The following is an 8,286-nucleotide window of genomic DNA, read 5'->3' as shown; positions in this document are numbered from 1 at the left end:
CTCCTCCCTCATTCGTATTTAATTTATTCAGGTTTCCCCTTTGGTTTGGTCCTGCATATATTAAGTATCAGCTGTACCTTGTGTCTTTGGCGATTACGTTGAGTATTCATTTGCATAGTAAGTAAGGTGTGCTGTGGGTCATTTTGTATAATTAAGTCTATTGCATCTGTTTCTGTTCCATGCATTGTTTGCATATTGTATATAAGTTCTCCTTGGTCGGTAAAGCTTAGTGATCGTGCGTGGTTATTTTCTCGTCCTGAGATTACTTGTGTTTTACTTCTGAGTTAAATTTCGCACCCTCCCATAGTCTCAGACTATACTTTGTGGGTTCATATATTGTCATTGTTTGAGTGTTGAATATGTTTCAGGCAAACCCATAGTCTAAAACTATACTTTAGGGATCATAAAACAAGTCCGGTTGTTAATAAGTTCGTGTGTCGTTTATTGTGTTGAATAAGTTGGGTTCGCTATGCTGACGGTCTTTGTTATACTTTAAATGGTTGCTGGGTTTGTCCTGTAAATGACAGTTGTTTCTCTGTATCCCATATATATATTGGCTATAAGTCATCAGATAAATTTCTTCCTTCGTTGTTTAACAAATAGCATAGTATGTGCTTTGTCTGAGGTGTTCTAGTTTTGATTGTAAGTGGGTATATTTAATTTCCTCATAATTTCTTTTATCTTAACGCTAGGTTATGTCATTTAGTATTGAAATCAGGATTGTTTGTACACAGTATGGGTTTTGGCCCTCCTCTGTATTTAGTAACTAAGTAATCAATCTTAGTTGAACGTCTTGAGGAATGCCTCAGTGCGTGCACCTGTTGTGTAGGGACAGTGTGCCTAGACAAGCAGACAAGCGAGCAAAAAGTAAAATTTCATTTGTGTATTTGCCTCCGCCTCTTAACCGAGAATTGTTACATCATCGCAAAATAGACCAACTGGCTAAAGTGCACACGTTTAACTCGCAAAATTATCAAACGCTGAGAAGATTTAGCTCTGTGACACATGTACAAATACTGTTTGCTGGGGGTTGTTCATAACCAACTAGAATGAGCGGGGTCTGCACAACAGATATTCAGGAAGATACACCACAGCCACCGTATGAGTTAAACTCGGTAATGCCCACTAACTAAGTTATCCATGAATCAATGTAAAAACCGGAATCGTACGAATAGATAAAACCGACGACGTGGAGTTTAAAACGCGCGAGTTACCCTTGACACTGGATATTAGTATTTAAGGCTAAAAAAGGGAACGCATGCCGTGGGGTGAAGTGTAAACTGCGTTTTAAAAGAGACTTGGATGGAGTAGTTATAAATAGCACACACACACAGCGAAGTGACTGAGTGAGGTAGACATGTCAGTGAAACGGTGAGGTATTTGGATAGCTAAAACTGGACAAGCTGACAGCAGCTAGAGAGCTTGGCTCTGGGACACTTAGAGGAGTGGTGGTAATTATAATAATAATAAAAATAAATACTTGAAATCGTTTACACTGAGGGCCTTAAAAAGATAATCTAGGAAAGTAGCTTTTTGAATTATAATCAATGTTTCTATGTTTTTCTAATTTTGGAATAGGTCTGTATGTTGTCAGTTTAATATGAGAAACCTGATGCCAGTTAAAGTGACTAGGATAGCACCTTTCAAACATACATGCAACTCAAAGTGTTTTATAGAATAGACAAAAAAGAAAAATGTTAAAAGAAATTAAAAATAAAAAGAAATCAAACATAATAAAAGAATGTAATAGAGTGACAAATTATAAAATAATATTGCAATAAAGAAAGTAAGATGGCAATTAGAATAAAGTTGGAGTTTCTTAATTAAAAGCAGATCTAAACAGGAAGGTGTTGAGACTCTTCTTGAAGCTGGGCAGAGATAAAATGTCTCTGAGCAAGCTGTTGCACTCTAAAAGATCTCAGAGCACAGGGGATCTGCCCCAGAGACCTCAATATGTCCCCTAAGTGTATTATTTTATGCAGTAGTATCAACAGTATGGGTTTAACCTAAATTTTAGAGGAAGGGGTTTTGGGAAGGGGCAAGGAAGGTCACAGTGATCCTGGCAACTTCGTTGTGGCAGGTGGGGTGGATGCTTTCTCTTTGTGTTCAGGAGAGTCATTGGGTGAAAGAGAGTCCCCACAGAACCGTAGGATGAAGGAGGGCCAGAGGTCAGAGGTCCAGCACCAAACCCTTCTGCAGTACCAGGGCAATGGCGGGGCCCTGATGAGAACTCGGACAGCAAAGCTACGGCAAATCCTATGTTGTCCCTCACTGGCGGTACTCAAAGACTATCATTTCTGGCTGGAGAATATCAAAGTCTGCACAGAACTGTTCTAATGACTGTACAATGCGGCAAGCAGGCCACTAAACACAGGTTCCTGAGATCAAAGACTGCACCTGTTAACCTGTGGAAGAGACATTACAAATGCACTGTTCACAGACAGCAGACACCTGATGCACCTGAAGTCCACAGACTGGCCTCCACGGTTGCTATCTACAGGGGTTTCCTGAAGTCTCACTCATGAGCCGCGAGGGGCGTCCACTCCCAGTTCATTTCCTGGAAGCCAGATCACTTTGATTGAACCTTTGTCCTGCCACCCGACCCAGTTTATGTTATTTTGTCTTATGACATAGGAGGGGATCCAATTCATGGGAGGAATTTGAAGAACAGCTACAGGATCAGGTAAACTAGGTTACTGGGGCCTGAGGGGCGGCAACCCTGCGAAGCTGAGACATGCGCAACAGTGCTGGTAGATAATGGGAGATTCAGCCACTCCACAAATCTAATTATCTTCACACCCTGGTCACATGGGTAAGGAGTAGGTAAGCATGATAAGGAAACCAGTACAACAAGGCATCGGGTAACAACTAACTTTCTGAATGTGAGCTAATTTAAATCTTGTAATAACTAGTGTATTAAAATAACTTCATTTGACTAGTATTTTCTATCACAAAGAAAGACTTATTTTATTTTAAATTTAATTTATGAAAGTTTAATTTAATTTATTAAACAAAAACAGACATTGGCATAGGCTGTGGACTTAGCAAATTACTGATTAAAACTTATTACTCTTTTTAGAAGTTTCTGAAATATATTCCTGAATGATATTTCAGTAAAGGGGGAGATACACCTGTTAGACAACACCATGCACACAGCATAAATCAGAGGTTGTACGTACAGAGTGACAAGATAACAAAAGGGGGTAAGCTGAGAGACAGAGGCAAATAGGAGCACATTAGATGGTTTGCAGGGCAGACCACAGGACTTAGAGCTATGTAAAGTACAGGAAAATTGACCCCAGAGAAAAAATTTAAGAAATAGAGTACTTAAATAAAATTTTTATTATTAAAATAAAATAGCATTGCTGAGTAAATATGGTAAGAAATAAGGAAGTCTGGAAAGGACCAAAAGGGAAACCAATTTTATAGAATCTATTGATCAAACCAGTGTTAACTGAGGCACACAGAGTAGCATGTGGGTAGAAATAAATGAAGCAAAATTTTGGTTAACTGATGGCACCTATACTGACGTAATAGCAGTCTGGACAGAGTAATGTGATATTTGAAACATGCATAACAGCTGTCATGCTTTAAGGAAAGGTCTAAGTAGGCTCCCTGGACCAAAGGAGCTAAGATAGGATATGATCATTCTTTGTTAATCACTCAGTGGGGAAATTTGCATTGTTACAGCAGCAGAGAATTGTGTAAGGAAATACACATATGTGAGGTTCTGTACAAAATGCAATGAAAATAGGAGATGAAGTTCAGATTGACTACATGGGTATGGAAATACCAATACGGGGATTAAGCTATTTGTTAGTGACTGAGGATAAATTCTCAGGTTGGGTAGAAGCATTTCCACCAGGGCAGATGACTCGAGGTCAGTCTGCAGAATGTTGATAAAAATTACTGGATACTGCACCATTGTTTACTAAATTAAGTATGCTCAGATAATGGGATGCACTTTACCAGCTAGGAGCTAAAATTTGTGGAATAAAATTCGGGTTTAAGACACAAATGTGGGTTGGTTTATCATTCTCAATCTCAGGCTAAAATGGAGATTATAAATGGTAAGTATAATGGTAAAGGTAAAGATATGTGCACAAAGGTATTTATATGGTTGGCCAGAAGATCTTCAGTGAATTTTGTTGCAGGATTCACTTCGTTTGAGCTCATGACAGTGAGAAGTTTTCGGGGGTCCCCCAATGCGCTTGCGAAACCTGACAGGTACACTCAGGGTCGTACAAGGAAGGTTACAGTGAACTAAAAAGTAATTTGTGAAGCTTATTCTGTCCAGGTACCAGGAGAGGAGTTAGAACCAACGGACCTGTCACCAAATGGGTCCTGCTTAAGGTCATCAAAAGAAAGTGGTCAGAGCCCAGGTGGACCAGTTCATGCAAGGCCACTAAAGAGAACATCACACGCTGTCCGATTGAAGGGCAAAGGAGAAACGTGGTACCACCTCAGCCGGTACTGAGCATCAGAACCAGCGCGCAGAGATACGGAGCTCTCAAACGACAGGTCAAAATAACACCTGAGAGCGGAGGTACATCCAGGTAGTCTACCTGACCTCCTACGCGGGATAAGAAGATAATCTTGCCTCCAACAGGGCAGAAGAATAGATGATGCTGCAGTAAAAGTTTTGTGATGTATTTGGATGTTTAGTAATATTGTCTAATGTTGTTTTACAGGCCTTGTGTAACATTGTTTATTTGTCTATATGTTTTTGTATTATCATTGAAAGTAGTAGCAATGTGATTGTTAGTATTTAACAACATGTTAAAGGACCTTACAGGGGACTGCCCCCTGTGCATATGGATCCATGGTGGGTCAAGGCCAATATTGTTGTAATAGTAGCTGCATAACTGAGATCCCTTGGAGAGTTTCACATAAAGCTTTAGGAGTTGATAATCATACTACTGGCCGGCTGGGACGGCCATTTAGCAATAATAAAGTTCAAAGGTAAGCATTATTGTTCAGAGAGACGCACATCGTACCAAGAACCTAGTTATTCTATCAATAGAATTGGGATGTTTTCATCTGGAGTACTGGCACATCTCTAGTGTAGGTCGTGTACTGTATATCTAGTAATAGGAGTGGGCCAATTGGGTTAAGACCCCTTAGGCCTAAATAGGATAAACATAGTATGGTTTAGACCTGCCCCAACACTGGGACCATCACTGGAAAATACGTCAGAAATTAAGATATAAGGCATTCATGGATCAGATTATACTAAATGGACACGACAGCAGATAATTGAATTGACTGTCTTATTATGTCTGTGTTAACTTCTGTGGGAATACTTTTGACTTATGATTACAGGTGAATGTTGTTGTCCAATGTAGAAGAAGCTTAGTGGGAAGCTTAATCAGCAGTAAGATTGAGAAGCAGGAACCACAAAGATGTTTGGGTATGATGTCATAGTTGGAGTCAGAAGATGAAAAGGTAGTTTTGGATTAACTTAAAGTTTGATCTATTTAGAGATCAAAAAGGGGGAATTGTTGTGATTTTCATCTTAATCCCTTCATAGTTTGTTTACATTACAGTATAGAATCAACAGCTTATCATAATTTATATATTTTGACAAGTCAAAGTATTAATCAAATCTCTAATATTAATCACTATATGTTTTGCTTACATTATATTATTGATCAAGTTGTTTATTAGTAAGAATGTCGGTATAAGCGCTTGTGTGCCTTCCAATACTCTATGCGTTTGCAGTAGGCTAAAAATGGGATGTGTGAGAGGAGGCTCACTGTGACCTTATGTGGTAAGGCCAGGTAGTAAGACCTCGCTTCCAGAATAGAGACAGCTGTAGGTTGAACAATGGAATGTGCAGTTCCTATGTTTAGGAAGGAAAGCATATATAATGGTGAAGAGAGCAGACAGCTTCAGAGCTGCACATGGGGTGACATGATTAGGTAATGTGAGCTCTCCAGAGATCTCTGTATTAATTAATAGGCCTATGTATATTTTTTAATAAAGGGCTAAAGACAAGACTGGTAATGTTTTCTTTTGCAATCAACGAACACGCTGCGCTAAGGTAAGAAGGTTAAGCGCAACACTCCGTCCGTGCGCGAGAGCCTTGTGCGCTGTCGATTCGCGAGGTCGTGCACCTCTCGAATTTTGTAACTTCGCGCGCGCCGCGCCTCAGCGCAATGAACAAAGTCATGTTTGCAGGGTTCATACACCTTTATAAGGTGGAATTCAAGCACTTGTACGTCACTTTAAAGATCCATTTCAATATTTCCCAGCACGTTAAACTGAATTAAGTTAAATATTTATACATATACTCAAAATAATTCGAAATAATTCGCTTTTATCACATTATTTAATGGTTGTTTATTTTCAAAAGGCCCAATCTTAACGTCTTCACGTTCTCTCATGTTTCGTCCTGGAATTACAAGAGGCTCATATTTGTTCATGTAATACAAGAGAACTGTTCAGTCAGACAGATATTTGTTGTGAAACGAAGTTTCAATTTCTGTTAACAATACCTGCCACAAACTGAAAGCACGAAATGGTGCGAGTGCGTCGAAGACGTCAGGTTTCATTCCATATATTCAGGTTTTCATTCCATATATTCAGACTTTCATTCCATATATTCAGACTTTCGTTCCATATATTCAGTTTTTCATTCCATATATTCAGGTTTTCATTCCATATATTCAAACTTTCATTCCATATATTCAGACTTTCATTCCATTTATTCAGGTTTTCATTCCATATATTCAGACTTTCATTCCATATATTCAGACTTTCATTCCATATATTCATACTTTCATTCCATATATTCAGGTTTTCATTCCATATATTCAGGTTTTCATTCCATATATTCAAACTTTCATTCCATATATTCAAACTTTCATTCCATATATTCAGGTTTTCATTCCATATATTCAGGTTTTCATTCCATATATTCAGACTTTCATTCCATATATTCAGGTTTTCATTCCATATATTCAAACTTTCATTCCATATATTCAAACTTTGATTCCATATATTTAGAATTTCATTCCATATATTCAGGTTTTCATTCAATATATTCAGACTTTCATTCCATATATTCAGACTTTCATGTGGTCAAAGTCTGAATATATGGAATGAAATCTGATGTCATCGACGCACTCGCGCCATTTTGTGCTTTCAGTTTGTGAACTGGGTATGGCGGCAGGCTGCTCGTTATGAGTGAGGCATCTCGTAATTCAGGGAAAATTTCTCCATAGTACTGTTGGCTAGCGTGCTATCAGCTGTGACTGGCCTGATTCGGAGGTGCAGTTTGTTTGTGTAATCATACTTCATGTTCAGATTCACACTGAAATCGTCACAACATTACACCAGAAGCGATAACCGCGTCGCGTGATGCGGCACAAAGGGCTTCCATACGGGAAGATAAACCTCTTAGTCCTCCTCAAACTGAACAGTGTGCAGATCCGCGCAGCACGGACTGGTTACCTGCGCTGTACACTGTCTGGACATCCATACTGACTGACAACACGCCGCACATCAGCTGATCAGTGGGCCGCGCAGAGCGGGCCCATAGTTTACATCAGTGACTGTGTTTCAGCCATTCAAACAGATATATATGCACTATTACAATACTACTGAATGAATGGCACTGTATGAATGTCTGTTCTGTAGGCCCAGTCGAATTGCACAAGTAACCGTCCGCGCTGCGCTGACCTGCACACTGGTTCGGTTTGAGGAGGACTCTGAGAGTTGTATCTTCCCATATGGAAGCCCTTTGAACATGAGTAAATTTACACAAACACCGCAGCTCCGAATCAAGCTAATCACCGCTGATAGCATGCTAGCCAGCAGTAGGCTACTATGGAGAAATGTTATATTTATTCTGCTTGAAGCAGTATGCCACCATAGCTCATGCACTGGTCAGAGTGTTTATCATCTCCTCCATACTGAGGATTGCTGCTACCTGGGGTATGACGATATTGGGTTCACGAGAACGAGACGTGATGAGATTTTAAGAAAACTAAAATGACAAATGATATGACTGGACAACATACTTTTATTTAACTGAGTTACACATGCATTTTGAAATGTTTTATTAGAACTCTTAACATGCATGATGCAAGCAACTTAAACTTGTCCTACAAATTGAAATGAAAATAAAATTTCATAAAAGAAAATTTCACAAAACATGATGTAACACTTTCACATCTCATTTGTGAAAGTGGAGCAACAGGTGAAATTCTGCAATAGGTGTAAACAGATTCTGGCTGGAATTCTATTACTAATATACATTTTTTTCTAGAACTGCCAGAGATT

The sequence above is a fragment of the Brachyhypopomus gauderio genome, chromosome 2 (assembly GCF_052324685.1).
Source record: "Brachyhypopomus gauderio isolate BG-103 chromosome 2, BGAUD_0.2, whole genome shotgun sequence".
Taxonomy (NCBI): Eukaryota; Metazoa; Chordata; class Actinopteri; order Gymnotiformes; family Hypopomidae; genus Brachyhypopomus; species Brachyhypopomus gauderio.
This window is presented reverse-complemented; position numbering follows the sequence as displayed.